General features: G+C 34.7%; 1 long non-coding RNA gene across 1 annotated transcript in view; it reads left to right on the top strand.

Annotated features, from left to right (window-relative positions):
• Positions 1-407: 407 nt before the first annotated feature.
• The window catches only part of LOC132115902 (uncharacterized), a 411,617-nt gene continuing 390,829 nt past the window's right edge, over positions 408-21,195 (top strand). Inside the window, exon 1 of the long non-coding RNA XR_009425578.1 lies at positions 408-537. This is a non-coding gene — a long non-coding RNA (uncharacterized LOC132115902). The remainder of the gene's footprint in view (positions 538-21,195) is intronic.

A 21,195-nucleotide genomic window follows, 5' to 3' on the forward strand; every position in this document is an offset into this window, starting at 1 on the left:
AAGGAAAATAATTATTTATCATCAAAAATACATTAACCTCATATATTAATCAGTTCACACAGATGAGTGATGAAATGTCCTTAAAAGTCACACAGTCCCATCCAGTCAACTGTGATACAAATAAGACATTTGATACTGTTTCAGAAAATAATGATTCCTTATCATCACATCTAAACTGGTTTCATTCTTCTTCTCTCGTGTCTGGAAACAGTTTGTGGTTGATATCCAGCACTGATGTGCTGTAGCATTTTCTCAGCCAGAGGATCTCTCAGTCCTAAGATCCCAGACCTGGTCAAAGTGAAACAAACAATCCAGATGAAGTTGTTTAATGGACAGAGAGCTCAGATTATGTTCTGTGTGATTTTAGCAGGGTGAGCAACTATGACCCTTGTAGTACTGTACACTTAACCATTCTTCAAGCTGTTTTGAGACCTTTTGAGAAGCTTTTTCTCTGAAGACAATTTACCACATCCTCTTCTTTCACTCCTTTCAAGAGCATCACTTGGTCAAAACCCCTCATTTGGCTGATGAGATCATGTGTACAAAGTAAAATTGTTAAAATACTGCAATAAACAATTTCATTATGCAAGAATTAAGAAAAAATTACAGAGGCAAAGGTCTTGCTCATGAGACTCCATTAGCATGTGTAGTTCTCAGAGACTCTAGAATTGATCTATTGTTGCAGTAAATGTGTTTTCTTCCTCTAGAATCTTTCTCCAAAGTTCCTGACTTCTCTCACAAATGTGTTTTAGTCTGTGCAGTGTAAGGCCTGGCTTCAAACCAATCAACTATCAATTCACAATTTATAACACAACATTTACAAAACAATGAAATAATGTCAATTGGTGTTTATATCAACTAAACCACTTTTATCACACTTGTATGCTTTTAAGAGAAAACAGGTGGTGTTTTTAACTTAAGATTAAAAATGTTCCAGTCACAATTTTCTAACATGCTATAATTATAATAGCTGCATCAAATAAAATAGATAAAATAAATATAAAAACATTGAAAAGAATAATCTAGGCTGACATGAACAGTCCTGTGAGAGATCATCATAAAGTGCTGTATAACACAGCATTGCTTCAATAAACACAAACCAGTGGACTTCTGTTCGTTTGAGCACAAGATGGCCGTCTTCATTCCTCATCCTGAGCAAATCATTTTCTTGGTCTTCCTTCTCTTCTGTGAAACAAGATAATCTCTACTTACTCTGTGTGCAATTAATATTGCTCATTAAACATGTAATTAAGACAATCCTGTAAGACAGAAAGGAAGGAAATATTATTTCATTACACACAACTTATACATTACTATATACTTTAACTAATACATTACTTATACATAATTTTTTCCTCTGCAAAGATGCTATATAATTAAATGTTAAATGCATCCATTATTAAAAGCAAGTCATTAATAGCAAGCTATATTCATATGAGTTGGTTTAAAAATTAATACATGCTAACAGGACTGTTATCAGTAGTGTAATTGATCTGGTTCTGACAAATTAATCAAAGAATTAATATATATCAAGTGTCACATTAAACTAGCATTTCTACTCGTGAAGATCTCGCATAGTGGGAACATGAACTGATGGGGCTTATTTGAAGTAATTTAAAGAGAAGCCAATGAACAATATAAACTTTCTGACTGTGTGGGGCAACTGATTTTCCAATATAGTGATAGTGTCAGATGAGATTGTCCAGGGGCTTGTACAATATCATACAAGTGTTAAATTGAATTACTGAATTATTAAGACTTCGATGTGCGACTGTATTTAGGGATCATTTTAAAGACTTTTCCCCTTTCCAGATACCCACACTTGAGGTCTTTGTAACTTGAGAGCTTGTGTACGTGACAGTGCATGCACAAGACTGTCCCCGGTCTTAATAATGCCAAAGCACAGCGTCCTTAACACACACTAAACCTCTCCAGTACTGCTCCGGAGCCCTATACAACGCTTAGTGTATCCCATCAGGCATCATGTTTTGGAATTAGTCATGAGACTTTTTGTAGAGATCTGTGACGATCGCGTTCCAGTAAGACACAGGGAGAGAGATAGATCCAATTGCAGGTATGATTTATTATTGGGGTAATCCAAAATGTAATGAAAACAAGCCAGGGTCAAAACCAGAAAGCAGTCCAAAAACAAACAAACAAAGGAAGGAACAGAAAAGGAAATGGAGTGGGAACTCGGAAAACGAGGGGTCTCGGAGGACGAGAAGACTTACGAAGAATCTCGGAGGACGAGAAGACTGGGATACGAGAGGAAAGGACTCCATACAGACAACATGAAAAGACTGGTAAATATAGGGAGGCTAATGACAATTAAGTGAAGGCACCTGGTGCAATTAGCAGGAGTGCAATTACTGTGATGAAAGGACAAGACTAGTGGAATTCTAGTGCCTACGGTGAAGTGCCTAAGGGGAAGCGAGCCCACTAGTGGACACCAAGGGAAACAGAGACTAGACAGCGTGACAAGATCTCACAAGAGGTCACGCAAACCTTTCCAATGTATATGAAATATTAATAATAATAATTAGATATTGAGAATAATTTAGTAGTAAAACAAAGTGTTGCACGTTTTCTTGGTGCACAGAAAAGTATATTTATTTTGTACATCATTTGCAACTGCTTTTTATCACTTAATTAGAAGCACCACAAATTAAATTGTCATCTTTAATAGGGACTATTGAAAAGACATTTAGAAGTTTATTTTAAAATGCAAAGTTGAAACGAACTTTGTCATGTTAAGATCGACACACACTTGTGATCTTCATGCTCACTTGGGCTAAATAAAGGAAATGTGCAAAGATGGCAAGTGTGGGTATTTGGACCGTACAACAGTTTAACAACAAATGCTGTGCAAATGATAACAGCAGGAATGTTTGATAAAAGGGACAAACTATCACAGACCAACCTGCCTCTGCAGCTTTCTGTCTTCTCCATTTCTGAAGGAATACCTCTCCACAAACACGACTGGGGTGACTGTTTCCTTTACGTCTTTTCAGCTAAAAAATAAATACAAGGGGAAAGAAAATAAAACAGAATTATATACAGAATGTTAATAGTGATCTGTGAGCAAAATATTTAATATATAAACTAATATGAATGAACTGCAAGATTTTTTTTTTTATTTACATTAAAAAGGTATTACAAGCATGGTACAGTAGGCTAAATGTGATTACTGTGAAATATGTCATATAAAAGCACATTAAAACACTATCATTACAGTGGTACAACTATAGTTATTTTGGTGATTATTGTGCTGTTACTATACCATAGTAAAACTACAGTTACTGTGGTAAAAAAAAAACATGGTAAATGTCTTGTTTACTGGGTTTTACCTACTATTGTAGGTGTCATTGTTACCATGATTTTACTACAAAGACAACTTACATCTTTGAACCTGAAATGAATATAAAACGGAGTTTTATCACCCCAGTTAGCAGCTGTGTTCATTTAGTTAAACACAATGAAACTCAATGAAAGACAGCCTCGGATGACCGATGTAATACAGAGAGTAAACATAAGGCGCTCATCTGATTAATAAAGAAGACAGAATACATTTTATAACAGGCATTTAAAGAGCATACTACTACTCACCCAACCTGTGGCTCTTGTAAACCGATGGCAAGTATCGTGATGTGTGCTGAATGAGACTTCTTGAACGTGATTTCATAGCAATAAACATCTCATGTCAGTGACGCTAGAGGCGCTTGACCCTGTCTATGGCTTGACCACGCTTCAGTTTTTGACGCTTTTGGAGTGAGAATGGGTTGACACCCAGCGCCAACCTCCCGCTCTCTCTCATGAGTCCAATAAGGAAGTGACTAAAACTGCAATTCATCGACTGGCCGGTTGAGGCTGGCTGCAAAAAGGAGTCAGTTCCATAGACTCCCCATGTTAAAATGCCCAACTTTACAGCAGGAAAAAACATGTTTACAGCCTGGTTCAAAAAATGATTTTGGTCTAAATAGCTAATTTTGCCCTTCATGACAACTGTGAGGGGGGTGAATTTTTTTATAACTCATCCGTTTAAATTATATTAAGACTTAAAGTTCTGCATAATTAAGGGCGTAGCCACTTGAGTGACAGGTGGATTGCCGCTGCTGACACTGCCGTCGTGCTAGGTGGGTGTGGCTTCAGCAACTAGCTCCCGCCTTTTTGCCCATTTTTGATTGTGCGGCAGAGTCGCGCGGTGACGCGCTCCCAAGATGGCGACGGCCCGCTCTACACACTTTAAGCTTCAAAAACACACTTCAGGAGACTACGGGTGACGTCACGGACACTACGTCCATGTTTTTATTCAGTCTATGGTTGACACACAGCGCGTGATGCGCGTGGTGGGAGTGGCGGCGCTGTATATTAATTATGTAGTATTACTATTTAGGTCTTTTTCGGTTATTATTTCGAAGCTGTGTTGATTTGCTGTTTATTGATATTTTTAAAACTATAACGCTACATCTATCAACATTTATTTAGATGTTATCATTGTATTCATTCATTTCTTTATTTTAATTATATTATTTCGGTCTTATTACCGGTGAAATATTACAGTAAGCCAGAACACGGGCCGAGCGGGGCTCATTCTAAGCCCATAAGCCACAATCCAACGTGGACATTCATATCACAGAATCTGACAGCGATCAGCGGCTCATCAACGACAGTATGGCTATCGCATTTTAAGCAGCCTTTACAATAACTTTAATAAAAACTTTTAACTTTAGAGTCTAAAGTAAAAAAAAAAAAAGAAAAAAGATCTGTATGCCTATCTCTGCTAGTTTATTTATTTTATTTTTATTTGTTGGTTCTTTTTATTTAAACTATATTTTTTCTAAATGTGAAAATGTGTTACAGTTGTGTCAAGGACACACAAAAAAAAAAAAAATCTAGGCCTATAAAATCAGTAAAAAAAAAAAAAAGAACCATTGCGCATTTTACAGCAAAAAAAGTTTTAATATGTGTTTTTGTCACCAGCAATACAATATGTTGCTCAGTTTTGTTACAGTAAGTTAAGCTCCGATTTTTTTTTTTTTTTTTTTAAGTTTCAGTGAGTTTCTTCTGTTGTCCTGTGGAAAAAAATAATAATAATTTAAATCAGAAAGTATCGTAAGATGCATCCAATTGAAATGCATTAGTTTTAAAAAACGTGCTGCAATCACGAAAATAAACGTGTCCCTGCCACGAATAAATAGATTAAATTACGTGACCAAATCACGAACTGCCGTGAGACTGGGTTGCACAACCCAGATTTTAGTTCTGACTATAGCCAAAATAGAAAATAAATAAATACGTTCATTGAGTGAGATCTGTTCTCTGTCATTGAAACGAGTATCCGTGTGTGGACCACGGAAGATGAGTGCCATTGACTTGCATTAGTTATCCGTGATCTCAGCACAGACTCACTCCGTGCTCGTATCACAGATTTTAGTTAAGCTAACAGAATCAAAGTGAATTTGTATGATGGCAGGACAATGCAATAGTTACAATAACAGTCAGGTTGGTCATGGTATTTGGTGTTGGAAAATAAATACTTCAAATGTTGCGTTTCCAGATGAGATAGCACGTCCATTGAGTGAGGTCTGTACTCCATCACTGAAACGAGTATCCGTGTGTGGACCACGGAAGATGAGTGCCATTGACTGGCGTTAGAGTTATCCGTACGGTGGCCTAGTGGTGCACAACACAACGACATTAAAAAAGCAAACATAAGTTCACAACACAACGACATTAAGCCACAACACAAATACATTAAGCCAAAACACAACGAAATTCTCACAACACAAGGACATTAAGCCACAACACAAATACATTAAGCCACAACACAACGAAATTCTCACAACACAAATACATTAAGCCACAACACAAATACATTAAGCCACAACACAACGAAATTCTCACAACACAACGACATTAAGCCACAACACAAATACATTAAGCCACAACACAACGAAATTCTCACAACACAACGAAATTAAGCCACAACACAAATACATTAAGCCACAACACAACGAAATTCTCACAACACAACGAAATTAACCCACAACACAAATACATTAAGCCACAACACAACGAAATTAAGCCACAACACAACGAAATTAAGCCACAACACAACGGAAGTGCTCCCGACCACTAGGGGGCAGTGTTGAAAGTTAAACACCAATATTTCATCGAGACGTATGTGTAACTTAATATGTGTAATCGATTTTTAAATGAAAAACGTGTTTTTTTAATGTTTTGATATCCTGATAATCTTAATTTATCGATTCATGAATCGAGCAAAAAATAAATTGATAATATTTGGACCGTTTAGCTCTGCTCTTGTACACAATGTTTTTCCTCAGGGGGGCTTATGTAAATCCGGTGTTGTGCGGGGAAACCATTGCTCTTTCCGTAGAGCTTTCAAATTGACAAGCGGAGAAGATTTTTCATTTTACAAGAACTTCCCCTGATGACTGTAAATGAATTTCATCGCGCGGAGAAGGGCATTAAACGTTACATCAACAACTTTAGGGTGAGTATTGTTCTATCGTCTTCTAGCAAATCTAGCTAATAAGGCTGGATAACGCTGCTGCACTGACTTGATCAGCTCAAAAATAGCAGGGCTAAGTTAGAGTTTAGCTTTAAACTCCGTCCACCTCATCTTTTTATAACTCGTAAGAGATAGTAGAAATAACAGCAGGACTCCCGGTAATCCACGTTGATTTGCATCGGTGGTTCTGATAGGTGTTTGCTGTGATATAAACTTCTTCACTTGATATAAAGTATTTTAAATACTGTTGCCATTTTTAGATTGCCATGTATCGTAATAAATCTTAAAGGACCGTTCACACCAAACTATAAAGAAAACGATAAAGATATTTAGTTTTAAAAATCGTTCTCCCTATTTAAAAAAAGAGTCCACACCACAGCTATAATGATAAAGAAGAGAAACAATATCATTGGAATTAAGAACTATTTTTCTTCCAGCTGATGAACGATTAAAAACATTGACAGCCAATCAGAATCCTGCTATAACGAGCTCGAGAATGTAAAGCAGCTGACAAGCGTGTGCGCGCTTAGAATAAACAGATTATATCGTTCGCTGCTGTGGACTCTATCGTTATCTTAATAGTTATCATTCATTGTGTGAACGGGGCTTTAGTCTGACAGTTATTGTTATATTTTCAAATTATATTATCTGTAACCTGAAGCTTGAATTAATTGTTCACATTTATATAGCAGTTTTCCAGGGATCCCCAACACAAGCATGATAAAGCTATTCAGTACAAAAGCAAAAAAGATCAGAAATGGTTAAGAGAGATAGGGACATCCTTTGAAATATTACTGATCTCTTTACAGTCTATTGGCATGTTTGTAACATTATATAAAATATTAATTATTTGTCATAATTTATTTTAAATATAGAGTAATTTACAATGTAATAATTTAAAATGCAACTGAAAGTAATTCCAAATGTATCTGAAATCAATTAAATATGTAAACCAATGTTATTATCTTCACAGATTGTTTTAACGGACTCCCATCCATACTGTTGCAGCACTGTAGCAGACAGCACACTATTCAGAACTGAGAATGAGTGCAGTTCCTCTTGTACAGAGCTGCACTGAAGGGAGCAGAGCTGGCACAAACCTAAAACAATGGTAATTAAGAGAATTATCAAATTCTTTAATGTATGACATAATTAATAAACTTTGATTAATAACATTAACACGCCCCATTGGTATGCCTAGAGAATTAAGCCAGGTCCTGTCAGAGGGATGGTGGTCCTGTTTTCAAGAGAGGAAACTCGCTGAGTGGTTAAGGTAGGAGGAAAGTGTCTAATATTGATACATCATCTTTTCATATCTTGCTTTTATTCATAATGTATAACATGCCTATTTGATTAGCCCTAACAGAAAAAAGACAAAAACACAATCATAATGATTATGGCTCTATTCATTATGCATGCAACTTGTAATGATGGTGGAAATTTTTTATTTTTCTTAATGGTCAATTTACACTATACCTTTGTTTTTCATCTCAGGAGAATGTTTACAGTGATTTCACCAGTGATCTGCCTGACCTAGCAGTCCTCCAAGTGGCAGAAGTGTTATAAAAATATAGTAACACACCATTACACTGTCATAGTTATTAGTATTTGTATTTTACATAACTATTAAAACTGTATCAAAGTTTAAAAAATTTAATTGTGGATATTTACATGTTTACACTACACTGGTGAGCAAGAAAACATTAAAATTACATATATTTGCACTTACATAATATTTAATTTACATTTTATATTGTAGTCTGTACAAATAAAACCAAATGAATCCATCCCAAGTTTTTTGTGTAAGGCCAGATCTCTCTGTGGAAGATCGACTGAAAGGTGGACCATGAAGAGGGGGAACTCATCGAAGGGCTGCAGAGACTGACACTGTCAAAATAATTGTTAAATAATTATGATACATGCATGTAATGTGTGCATCAAAAAGTGAAAATAAATATAACAGTTTTTTTCTCTGTCACAAACAATACAATATCAATATTTACCATTGCATTGCTTGTTATTCCAACTTCTCTCCTCGCTGTAGCTGTCCTTGCTCTGGTCTCACGAACCATGTGGAAAGCAGGTTCAATAACTCTCCAAATGGCCATTAAATGGATCTACTTCTCAAATCTAGATTGGATGAGACATGTTTTCAGAAAATACACACCAAACAATGTAAAAAGTTTGTTTGCCTACACTGAACCTGAAGGATACTTAAAAATGTATAATCTATTGACATACAAGTGGAAAAAAGGTAAGTCTGTAAAAAGATTTTAGCTGGGGTTTTAGCTTATTCTCCCTCGTGTCATTCTAAACTGTTCTGAATTTATTCTGTGGGGTCTATCTAGATGACTGACGGTAACATTTACAACATTTCTGTATGCCAATGAACAAAGCAAGCCATATGGGTTTACAGCGACATAATGTTGAGTATATGATGACAGCTTTATTTTTTTATTTTTGGGTCATCTACTAACAGGTATTGCCTTGATCCACGGAAGAGGTTTTTAAACAAACAGGCAACCACAGCGACAAAAAATAAATAATGACAATTAAAAAATTCACAATAGGCCTACATTGTGCTCGTTAATATAGTAATAAAGGTTTAGATCTTACCTAGTGTAGATTCGCATGCTGTTGTCATTCTTGAAGAGGCGCCTGCAGACTGAAGTATCAGAAGTGATGTTGAAATCCTTAAATCTTACATTACTAATTTGAATCCACTTATTTTGAGTTTCTACATCCAGTGGAGAAGTGTGAAAAACCTTTGAGGAGCCTCACAAAACGGGTCACAGCAATAGCGGTGTAAACCACCCTCACATATGTCTATGGAACTCTTCATTAAATAATTATATTGCTGTGGTATACTTAATTTGTCGTATTATAGCAAAATGTATAAATATTATGTAATATTCATCGTTTATGGATAAAAGTTTGCAGCTGGTAATGCACTCTCTTATTCGCCCCGAGATTTCACAGGAAATATGTAGTCTATTGCCCGTTTCTGCAGACCAACTGCACCCTAGTGGTCGGGAGCATTTCCGTTGTGTTGTGGCTTAATGTATTTGTGTTGTGAGAATTTTGTTGTGTTGTGAGAATTTCGTTGTGTTGTGGCTTAATTTCGTTGTGTTGTGAAAATTTTGTTCTGTTGTGGCTTAATTTTGTTGTGAGCATTTCGTTGTGTTGTGGGTTAATGTCTTTGTGTTGTGGCTTAATGTATTTGTGTTGTGGCTTAATGTCGTTGTGTTGTGAGCTTATGTTTGCTTTTTTAATGTCGTTGTGTTGTGCATTACTGGGCCACCGTATATCCGTGATCTCAGCACAGACTCACTCCGTGCTCCTATCACAGATTTTAGTTCTGACTATAGCCAAACTGGATTTTATGGTGACAGGACGAGAAAAAATGTCAAGTTAATTACTTGCCATTGCAAGAGAGTCGACGAAAAGCTTATAAGTTCCTAAACAAGCCAGCAACATTACAACATCCAGTGAGTGAGGTCAAGTTGTTGAGTTCCGTGGTGCCAAGCGCGGTAAAGTTAGTTTTAGGTTTGATATTCGCCTAGGCTTGCTTTAGGGACCGTCTGCAAATTTACCTCTCAGTACAAAAGGAAGTCCAATAATCAATACAAATTATGTTTCCAACACCACAGAAAATGCCTTGTGGGCAAACTGACAGAAAATATTTAACCAATATGTCGCTACAAACAATATCTCCCTTACTGTACGTACCGTACATAATAATTCTTTAAAAACAATTACTGTAAATCACCAAAAGGGTTTTTTCATGTTCCAAAGGTTGTAGTATATTTATATTTACAAGACTGACTTACTACAGGTAAAATTTTGCCAATATCTCCCTTACTCTACGTACAGTACATAATTATTCTTAAAAAAACAATTACTATAAATAACCATGAGGCTATTTTTATGTTCCAAAGGTTGTAGTATATTTGTAGTTACAATACTGACTTACTACAGGAGAAAGTTTGCGGATATCTCCCTTACTGTATGTACAGTACATAATTAATCCAGGAAAACAATTACTGTAAATCACCATAAGGGGTTTTTCATGTCCCAAATATTGTAGTAAGTTTGTAGTTACAAGACTGACTTACTACACGTGAAATTCTGCCAATATCTCCCTCACTGTATGTACAGTAGATGATTAATCTTAGAAAACAATTACTGTAATTGACCAAAAGGGTTTTTTTATGTTCCAAATGTTGTAGTGCATCACTAGTTACAAGACTAACTTACTACAGGTGAAAGTTTGCAAATATCTCCCTTACTGTATGTACAGTACATAATAATTCTTTAAAAACAATTACTGTAAATCACCAAAATGATTTATTTTCCTGTTCCAAAGATTGTAGTACATTTGCAGTTACAAGACTGACTTACTACAGGTGAAATTTTGCCAATATCTCCCTTACTGTACGTACCGTACATAATAATTCTTTAAAAACAATTACTGTAAATCACCAAAAGGGTTTTTTCATGTTACAAAGGTTGTAGTATATTTATATTTACAAGACTGACTTACTACAGGTAAAATTTTGCCAATATCTCCCTTACTCTACGTACAGTACATAATTATTCTTAAAAAAACAATTACTAAAAATCACCAAAAGGGTTTTTTCATGTTCCAAAGGTTGTAGAAAATTTGGATTTACAAGACTGACTTACTACAGGTGAAATTTTGACAATATCTCCCTTACTGTACATACAGTACATCATTATTCTTAAAAAACAATTACTGTAAATCACCAAAAGGGTTTTTTTCATATTCCAAAGGTTGTAGTTCGTTTGTAGTTACAAGACTGACTTACTACAGTTAAATTTTTGCCAATATCTCCCTTACTGTATGTACAGTACATAATAATTATTTAAAAACAATTACTATAAATCACCAAAAGGGTTTTTTCCTGTTCCAAAGGTTGTAGTAAATTTGTATTTACAAGACTGACTTCCTACGGGTGAAATTTTGTCAATATCTCCTTACTGTACATACAGTACATCATTATTCTTAAAAAAAACAATTACTATAAATCACCAAAAGGGGTTTTTCATATTCCAAAGGTTGTAGTTCGTTTGTAGTTACAAGACTTACTTACTACAGTTAAATTTTTGCCAATATCTCCCTTACTGTATGTACAGTACATAATAATTATTTTAAAACGATTACTATAAATCACCAAAAGGGTTTTTTTCCTGTTCCAAAGGTTGTAGTAAATTTGTATTTACAAGATTGACTTCCTACAGGTGAAATTTTGTCAATATCTCCCTTACTGTACATACAGTACATAATTATTCTTAAAAAAAAACAATTACTATAAATCACCAAAAGGGGTTTTTCATATTCCAAAGGTTGTAGTTCGTTTGTAGTTACAAGACTTACTACAGTTAAATTTTTGCCAATATCTCCCTTACTGTACGTACAGTACATAATAATAATTTAAAAACAATTACTGTAAATCACCAAAAGAGTTTTTTCATGTTCCAAAGGTTGTAGTAAGTTTGTATTTACAAGACTGACTTACTACAGTTGAAATGTTGCCAATATCTCCCTTAGTGTATGTACAGTACGTAATTATTATTATAAAAAAAAAAAAAACAATTACTGTAAATTACCAAAAGGGTTTTTTCCTGTTCCAAAGGTTGTAGTTCATTTGTAGTTACAAGACTTACTACAGGTGAGATTTTGCCAATATCTCCCTTACTGTACGTACAGTACATAATAATTCTTTAAAAACAATTACTGTAAATCACCAAAGGGTTTTTTCATGTTCCAAAGGTTGTAGTAAATTTATATTTATAAGACTGACGTACTACAGGTGAAATTTTGCCAATATCTCCTTTACTGTACGTATAGTACATAATTATTCTTATAAAAACAATTACTGTAAATCACCAAAAGGGGTTTTTCATATTCCAAAGGTTGTAGTTTGTTTGTATTTACAAGACTGACTTACTACAGTTGAATTTTTGCCAATATCTCCCTTACTGTATGTACAGTACATAATTCTTTAAAAACAATTACTGTAAATCACCAGAATGGTTTTTTTCATGTTCCAAAGGTTGTAGTAAATTTGTATTTACAAGACTGACTTACTACAGGTGAAATTTTGCCAATATCTCCCTTACTGTATGTACAGTACATAATTAATCTTAGAAAACAATTACTGTAATTGACCAAAAGTGTTTTTTATGTTCCAAATGTTGTAGTACATCACTAGTTACAAGACTAACTTACTACAGGTGAAAGTTTGCCAATATCTCCCTTACTGTATGTACAGTACATAATCAAACATCAAAAACAATTACTGTAATGACCAAAATGTTTTTTTTTTTTCATGTTTCAATGGTTGTAGTATGTTTGTAGTTACACGAGTTACTACAGTTGAAATTTTGCCAACATCTCCCTTACTGTACATACAGTACATATTTATTTTATTAAAACAATTACTGTAATTCACCAACATGTTTTTTTATGTTCCAAAGGTTGTAGTACATTCCTAGTGGCCAGACTGACTTACAACAGGTGAAATGTTGCCAACCTCTCCTGTACTGTACATACAGTACATAATTATTCATAGAAAGCAATTACTCTAATTCACCATAAGGGTTTTTTTATGTTCCAAAAGTTGTAATACATTTGTAGTTACAAGACTGACTTACTGCAGGTGCAAGGTTGCAAATATCAGCCTTACTGTACATGCAGTACATAATTAATCTTTAAAACCCATTACTGTAATCGACCAAATGGATTTTCTCATGTTCCAAAGGTTGTAGTACATTTGTAGTTATGAGACTGACTTACTACAGGCACGATTTTGCCAATATCTTCCTTACTGTCCATACAGTACATAATAATTCTTAGGAAAAAAATACTGTAGTTCACCAAAAAGGTTTTTTTCAGGCTGTTGTACCTTTGTAGTTAATAGACTGAATTACTATAGGTAAAACTTTGCCAATTTCTATCTTACTGTACGTACAGTAGATAATTATTCTTAAAAACAATTTGTGGTTTGCGGGGACTCTCCATATGTGTAATAGTTTTTATACTATATAAACTGTATTTTCTATCACCCTACACCAACACTAAACCTACCCCCTCACAGAAAACTAATTGCAACTTTAGAATTTCAGAAAACACAGTTTTGTTAGTTTTTTTTAAGCCTTTTGTTTTACTGAGACACAGGAAGAGTCCTCATAACCCATGTTTATACTGTAGTATCCATGACATTATACACATTTGTGTTCTCATAAACCATATACACCAGTACACACACAAATAAATAAACAAATATTAAATGAATAAATATGAATATAAATATAAATAATCTACTGTAGAATTAAAAAACAATAAGGAGCATACTACAACCTTTAGAAAACGAAAAAAAAAGTGAATTAGGTGAATTAGTTTTTAATGAAAATATTTGTGTGCTGTACAAGCAGTAAATGTGTTATTGTGAAATGTAACCTTTAGTAAGTCAGTCTGGTCACTAAGAATGTACAGCAACCTTTGAAAAAAAAAAACACTTGGTAAATTTCAGAATTGTTTTCTAAGAATAATTATGCACTGTTTTTACAGTGAGGGAGATATTGACACATTTTCACCTGTAGTAAGTCAGTCTTGTAAATACAAACTCAGTACAACCTTTGGAACATGAAAAAACCCTTTTGGTTATTTAAAGTAATTGTTTTTAAATAATTATTATGTACTGTATGTACAGTAAGGGAGGTATTGGCAAAATTTCACCTGTAGTAAGTAAGTCTTGTAACTACAAACGTACTACAACCTTTGGAACTAGAAAAAACCCTTTTGGTGATTTACAGTAATTGTTTTTAAATAATTATGTACTGTACGTACAGTAAGAGAGATATTGGCAAAAATTCAACTGTAGTAAGTCAGTCTTGTAAATACAAACTCACTACAACCTTTGGAATATGAAAAAAAAACCCTGTTGGTGTTTCACAATAATTGTTTTTAAATAATTATAGGGAGATATTGGCAAAATTTCAACTGTAGTAAGTCAGTCTTGTAAATATAAATTTACTACAACCTTTGGAACATGAAAAAACCCTTTTGGTTATTTAAAGTAATTGTTTTTAAATAAGTATTATGTACTGTACGTACAGTAAGGGAGATATTGGGAAAAATTCACCTGTACCAAGTCAGTCTTGTTACTACAAATGTTCTACAACCTTTGGAACATGAAAACAACCTTTTGGTCAATTACAGTAATTGTTTTCCTGGATTAATTATGTACTGTACATACATTAAGGGAGATATCGGCAAACTTTCACCTGTAGTAAGTCAGTATTGTAACTACAAATATACTACAACCTTTGGAACATAAAAATAGCCTCATGGTTATTTACAGTAATTGTTTTCTAAGAATAATTATGTACTGTACATACAGTAAGGGAGATATTGGCAAAATTTCACCTGTAGTCAGTCAGTCTTGCAGCTACAAATGTCCTATAACTACTTTTAGTGAATTATAGTAATTTTTTTTTTTTAAGAAAATAGATTGTGTGTACTGTACATACAGTGAGGGAGATACTGTTTGTAGCGACATATTGGTTAAATATTTTCTGTCAGTTTGCCCACAATGCATTTTCTGTGGTTTTGGAAACATAATTTGTATTGATTATTGGACTTCGTTTTGTACTGAGAGGTAAATTTGCAGACTGTCCCTAAAGCAAGCCTAGGCGAATATCCAGCGAATATCAAACCCAAAACTAACTTTACCGCGCTGTGGTGCCATCACGGGACTTTGGTTAGGCTTTTGGTTAGGCTTTTTCTGATGACAGGACAATGCAATAACTACAATAACTGTCAGGTTAACGTCGTTATGGCATTTGATTTTGGAAAATAAACAAATACTTCAAATGTTGCGTTTCCAAATGAGAAAGCACGTCCGTTGAGCGAGTTCTGTACTCCGTCATTGAAACGGGTATCCGTGTGTGGACCACGGAAGGTCAGTGTCATTGACTTGCGTTGGAGTTATATCCGTGGCCGCGTCACGGAATTTGGGGCAATTCCGTGATGGCTTCACGGATTTTGAGTTAAGGGCCCGTGTATATTTCACGGAATTCTGTGAGACCAGGTTGGTCATCTAAAAGAGGTGCCTCTAGACCCTTTTTTTTTTTACTGGGGCTCTGAAATACCACGGTGCTCCAGTAAAATATTGCATGGTGCATTTAGACCTGTGAATCATTGTCTCTGATAATATGCTACACAACACTGAAATCTAGAAAAGCAAAATTCAGCCAAAAGTCATGTATTGTAACCAAGCTGTAAATACCCTGGTCATCAGACCAAAAGATCTGTGCAAGCAGAGCTAATTATTGACCTATAGCCACATCCTTTGACAATTTTCCTAGAATGAGGCAGGGAACGCTCACTGCTTGCCATAACAAAATCCTAACCAGTGGAATCTATTGATAAACAATATATGTATATGTACTAGGGATGTAATAATATAAAAATCTCACAATATGATAATATCTTGATATGAAGTCCACGGTAAAATGTTATTGTGATATTTTAAAAATAAATATGAATAATTCAACAATAATAATAAAAAATAGACAAATGAAGACTTGAAAAAAAAAAAATTTACATTTTAGTTACATTATTCTATCTAATGCACTTTGAGAGTTCAAAATGAAGAGCTCCAACCCATGTTCTTAACTAAGAAAAAAGTTAGTGAATTGACTTGTAGCTACCTAAAATTTAAAGGGGACTCAACCCTCTTTTTATTTGTGGTATAGTGTCTCAGTCTAAAGCACATTCACACTGGTGTTTTAGGAAGCCAAAAGTAGAATATAATAATAATAATAATAATAATAATAATAATAATAATAATAATAATAATAATAATTGTATATTATTGCTACTTCTATGACAGTAATAGCCATATATTGTAAACAATTGCACTGTAAAATAGATGAAAATTAATGTATTATTTTTGTTTTGCACTACAGTATGGAAATTACAAAACTTATTTCCTAATATCTACACTTGAAAAAGATCCTTTGAATTTGGACTGCCTTTAAGCTTTTATTTTGACAGAAACAGAAGCAGAGCTGTTATTTTGAAGGAAAACTCCAGCTTCGGTGAAATCAGTCTTACAAAAATGCATCTCACTACAAATATAGTGACATGCTGTAATCATCTGCTGTGAAAACAAAACTGTTTGCCATTGCATTCCCAAACTCACAGCACACGTAGTAATGAGTTAATTCCATTCATGGTGAACAGAGCCATTCGGAGGAGTGAAAACAATGAAACACGAGCTGATTGCCTGAATGAAAGCAGACTTGATGAAGGGATTAAAGGGTTACTCCACCCCAAAATGAACATTTTGTCATCAATCACTTACCCCCATGTTGTTCCAACCCCGTAAAAGCTTCATTCATCTTCAACACACAATTTCAGATATTTTGGATGAAAACCAAGAGGCTTGTGACTGTCCCATACACTGTGAAGTAAAATACACTGTCAAGGTCCAGGAAAGTATTAAAAGCATTTTCTATGTGTATTCATGCATTGATTTGAAAGAAAACATCCTTGAGGCATGGCTGACACAGATGAGCGTACACTGCCTGCGTCAGCTCATATACTCCAAAATGGCACTACGATGATGTGGGGAGAGAATGAGAAGATAAATTGTTGAATAAAGTAATTATTTTGGTTTTCTTCTCATGCAAAAAGTATTCTCGTCGCTTCATTATGTTATGGTTGAACCACTGATGTCAGATGGACTATTCTGACGATGTAATTTCATACTTTTTGGGGCTTTGAGTGTATTTTACTTGCCAGTCTATGGGACAGTCACAAAATCTTATATTGTGTTCTGAAGAGAAACAAAACTTGTATGTGTTTGGAACAGCATGGGGGGTAAGTGATTAATGACAAAATCTTTATTTTGGGGTGGGATATCCCAGTTTTAGTTCATTTGACAGATACTGTGCCAAAGCATAATGGCCCAAAACAGACTTTAAAGATCTTAGAATGTTAGATGTTAGAATAAGACATTTAAACATATTTTAAAAACTACACATTTTGCCCGGAAGACCTATCATTTTATATAATCATCTCACTATGATAACATCGTTATCTACAATATTGATCATACGATACATCCCTAATGTACACATTGAATTAAGCGGCTTCCTGAAGACAAAGAAGCTGGGGATTCCGTGGTGTAGATTCCCTTTTATAGCATTGCTTGCACGTCATGTGCTTGCTGTCAGCAGTCAATTGGCGTGTTTGCACACATGCTTCAGGCAAAAGTAACTCTGGAAATGTTCCCCTAGGACAAAATCATGACAGTGCTTCTTGTTTTCTCAAAAGTAAACTAGCAATGCCGGATTGACGAATACATAATTCTTTTGAACTAACCAGCCAACCAGTTTACAAAAAGTTATGAAATTATTCACTGTTCAGTATTCAGATATTTCACACAGCAGTGTTACATGCCAAAATACTGTAGTAAAAGTATATTTTACATTTACATTTACATTTATTCCAACGTGTAAGAGAGAAAACAAAAAGACCACATAATTAAGTGGATAATTATCTACGATCCATTGTAGGAAACATAACATGAAAATGTCTTTGGTACGTGTGCAGTTTTCATATGACTCTGTGCCACAGGTAAAGAGGATTTAGTCTGCTTAAACAATGCCTCATTCTTAAATTCAACCTCAAGTTTGCATCTGCCACAACCAGTGGATAGAACCTACCCTACACATTTTTATTTTCTGACAATCCGCTTTACTTCAGTATATCTCAATACAGAAGAGATCTGTTGCTACTTGTTACGATGCAACTTAAATGTCTTTTTTTTACCACCCTTTTTGGGTGTGTTTCTTTATAGTGAGTGCTTCCTGCATCTTGCATGTAGCAGTTGACTTGTGGTTTCAGACTAAAGTGGTGCCGTGACCCGGTACCTCTTCTCATCACACTGATCAAGGTCACTCACCTACACGCTGCAGTGTCACTAATGGAGTCAAGCTCCTTACCTCATCCATCAATCAACTTTTCATCATCTTACTCCCGTTCCCCTTTCTCAATTATTTTCTTAACAATCTGATGTTCGCAAATACCTAAAGGCTCATGATGAACCCATAGAGGGCTCTTAAGATTAAATTAGAGACTTAAATTAATGTTAACATATTTTCCCTAATTTAACATAAAAAAAACAATAAAAAATAAATAAAAAATAAAAACTAATTCTGATTCATTTGAAGACTATGAATATTTTAATGTCCATAATAAGTGCTCAGACAGGCACAAAACAATCCAGCATTTTCAGTGCTCTTATTAATAACTGGTTTAATTCCTTAAAAAGGAACTGAGTTTAAAAAGTATAGTGTTCCTGTAGCTCAATTGGTAGAGCACTGGGCTATTAAGCGCAAGGTTGGGGGTTCGATTCCCTGGGAACACATGATATGTAAAAATTGATAGCCTGAATGCACTGTAAGTCGCTTTGGATAAAAGCATCTGCTAAATGCATTAATTTAATTTTAATTTAAAAAGAAAACTTCTCAAATCTCAGGAAATTATTTTTCAGCATCCTGAAAAACAAACAGCATTAGTTGGGATTATGTCTCAGTTATTGCCATCTAAGGAATTGTTTGGGTTCCCAGCATGAGCTTGACATATTATTGCTTATTAGTGGTTGTTTTTAACTCAACAGGTCCAATTTATTCATATTATCTGTGTAAACTAATCCAAGTTTATAGTTGATGTGCCAATCAGAAAAATTAGAATCTTGATATTCAGAAAAAATAAAAACACAATGAATATAATTTTCCCTCTCTTTTTTTTCCCCGATGCAGTTTAATCATTCAACAACTGCCTATATTTCCTTTGGTTAAAATATGATATTAAATATTTATGAACCTTTAAGTTTTTTTTAAGAGTTAAAAAGACAACAAAATATTTATGTATTCTTATTAATCTCACCAGACACAAATAGAATAGCACAGCGATGTGAATCATCCCAGATATTAGATTCCATCTCAGTGTCACCATTTTTCTCTTTTTACCTTGTCTCAAATGAACAGAAGCGGAAGACTCAAGCAGCTTGATGCGCCCATACAAACAGACAATAATTGTTCTTTGGGAGTAATTGGGTTTTCAAAGCTCGCTGACATGAGAGAGACTTTTTTTAATTTTTATTTGTTCAGCCCAATGGAGTAGAGAACAGCACCGAGCATCAAACAGACAGCACTTCTGTTCAAGCATTAATTGTCTGGACACAAGGTTTTTTCTTTGAGCCAAACCTAGAAAAAATGTGAATAAAATGGAATGCCTCTTTTGTTTTGCATTTCAGTTCAGTTCAGGTGTTTGTAGTTTAACTATTTCTCACACACAGGAAGTATGGTCCAAATTTTGATATATATATATATATGTTTTTTTATTTTATTTTTTTTAACATATTTTTATAAACAAACAGACTAAATAATAATAATGGTAATAATAATGCCACAAAATGAATGCATTCAGAATACGTCTATTCACTTAGATCATATCTGTAAACTTTAAGTGTTTAATCTGGTGATTGTTTCTTGTTTCACTTCAACTTGTAAGACTACATAAATGTGTGTGAGATGAATTACAGGTGAAGGTTTGAAAACAACGTGCACAGACACAGGTCAGACACGCCAGAACAGGATGACAAACAGCAGACATTTAAGAATGATGCAGCGTCTCACCTGTGGATGCATTATTAAAGACTGGAGGACAGATAACGAGTTCAAGATGCTGTAATGAGGCAAGGCTCTACCTAAAGGCCAGATCCAGACACGTAACTGGGCAACAGCAAGTCACTTCCACAGAGATCCGACATCAAGCATTAACATCACAAAAGGAGCGCAAGCCCAACATGTCACAGATCTGTGGTATAAATAAATCATGGTGGTGCAAAACAGAAGAACAGAGAAGTAAGTTTGCATGCTATGGACAAAGAATTCATATTAAACAGGCTCATGATCACATCATTACACTTATGTGACCTCTCTGCAGTAGATGGACAGGTGCATTGTTCTCAGTGTCAAACTCATGGTTAACAAATAAAGGATGTCTGGACATATAGAGTGTGTCTGAATCTGAGGGCAGCTGGCTTTCTGCCTAAATTTTATTTTATTTTCTTAAGAAAAAAATTATATATCAACATTAATAAACTTGTAAGTATGATTCTTAAGTCCACGAGTCCTTAGGGTGTCCCATTTGTCATTTTAGATATTAGAAGGGTGCTCACGAGAACCCCTTTGTAGCCGCTATGTGCCCTCGATCCACAAGCCTGCAAATTACGCAGCCGACTTCTACCCGGCAGTCAAAGTGGCTTTACATCACTAAAGTGCGGATTCAGAGGAAGACTATGAAGGTTTAGGGTGCCATTTGGGACAGTGCATTAGAGAAATTTAGCATCACTTGCTTAACAATGGATCCTCTGCAGTGAATGGGTGCCGTCAGAATAAGAGTCCAAAATGTTTAAAGAAAATGGCTTAAATAACTTTTTTTCACTTCAAAATATATTAAAGGACTGGAGTTCAGTTGATAAATTGTGGATTATTGTGATGCTTTCATCAGCTGTTTGAGCTCATTCTGACGGCACCCATTCACTGCAAAAGAAACA

The sequence above is a fragment of the Carassius carassius genome, chromosome 35, assembly GCF_963082965.1.
Source record: "Carassius carassius chromosome 35, fCarCar2.1, whole genome shotgun sequence".
Lineage (NCBI taxonomy): Eukaryota > Metazoa > Chordata > Actinopteri > Cypriniformes > Cyprinidae > Carassius > Carassius carassius.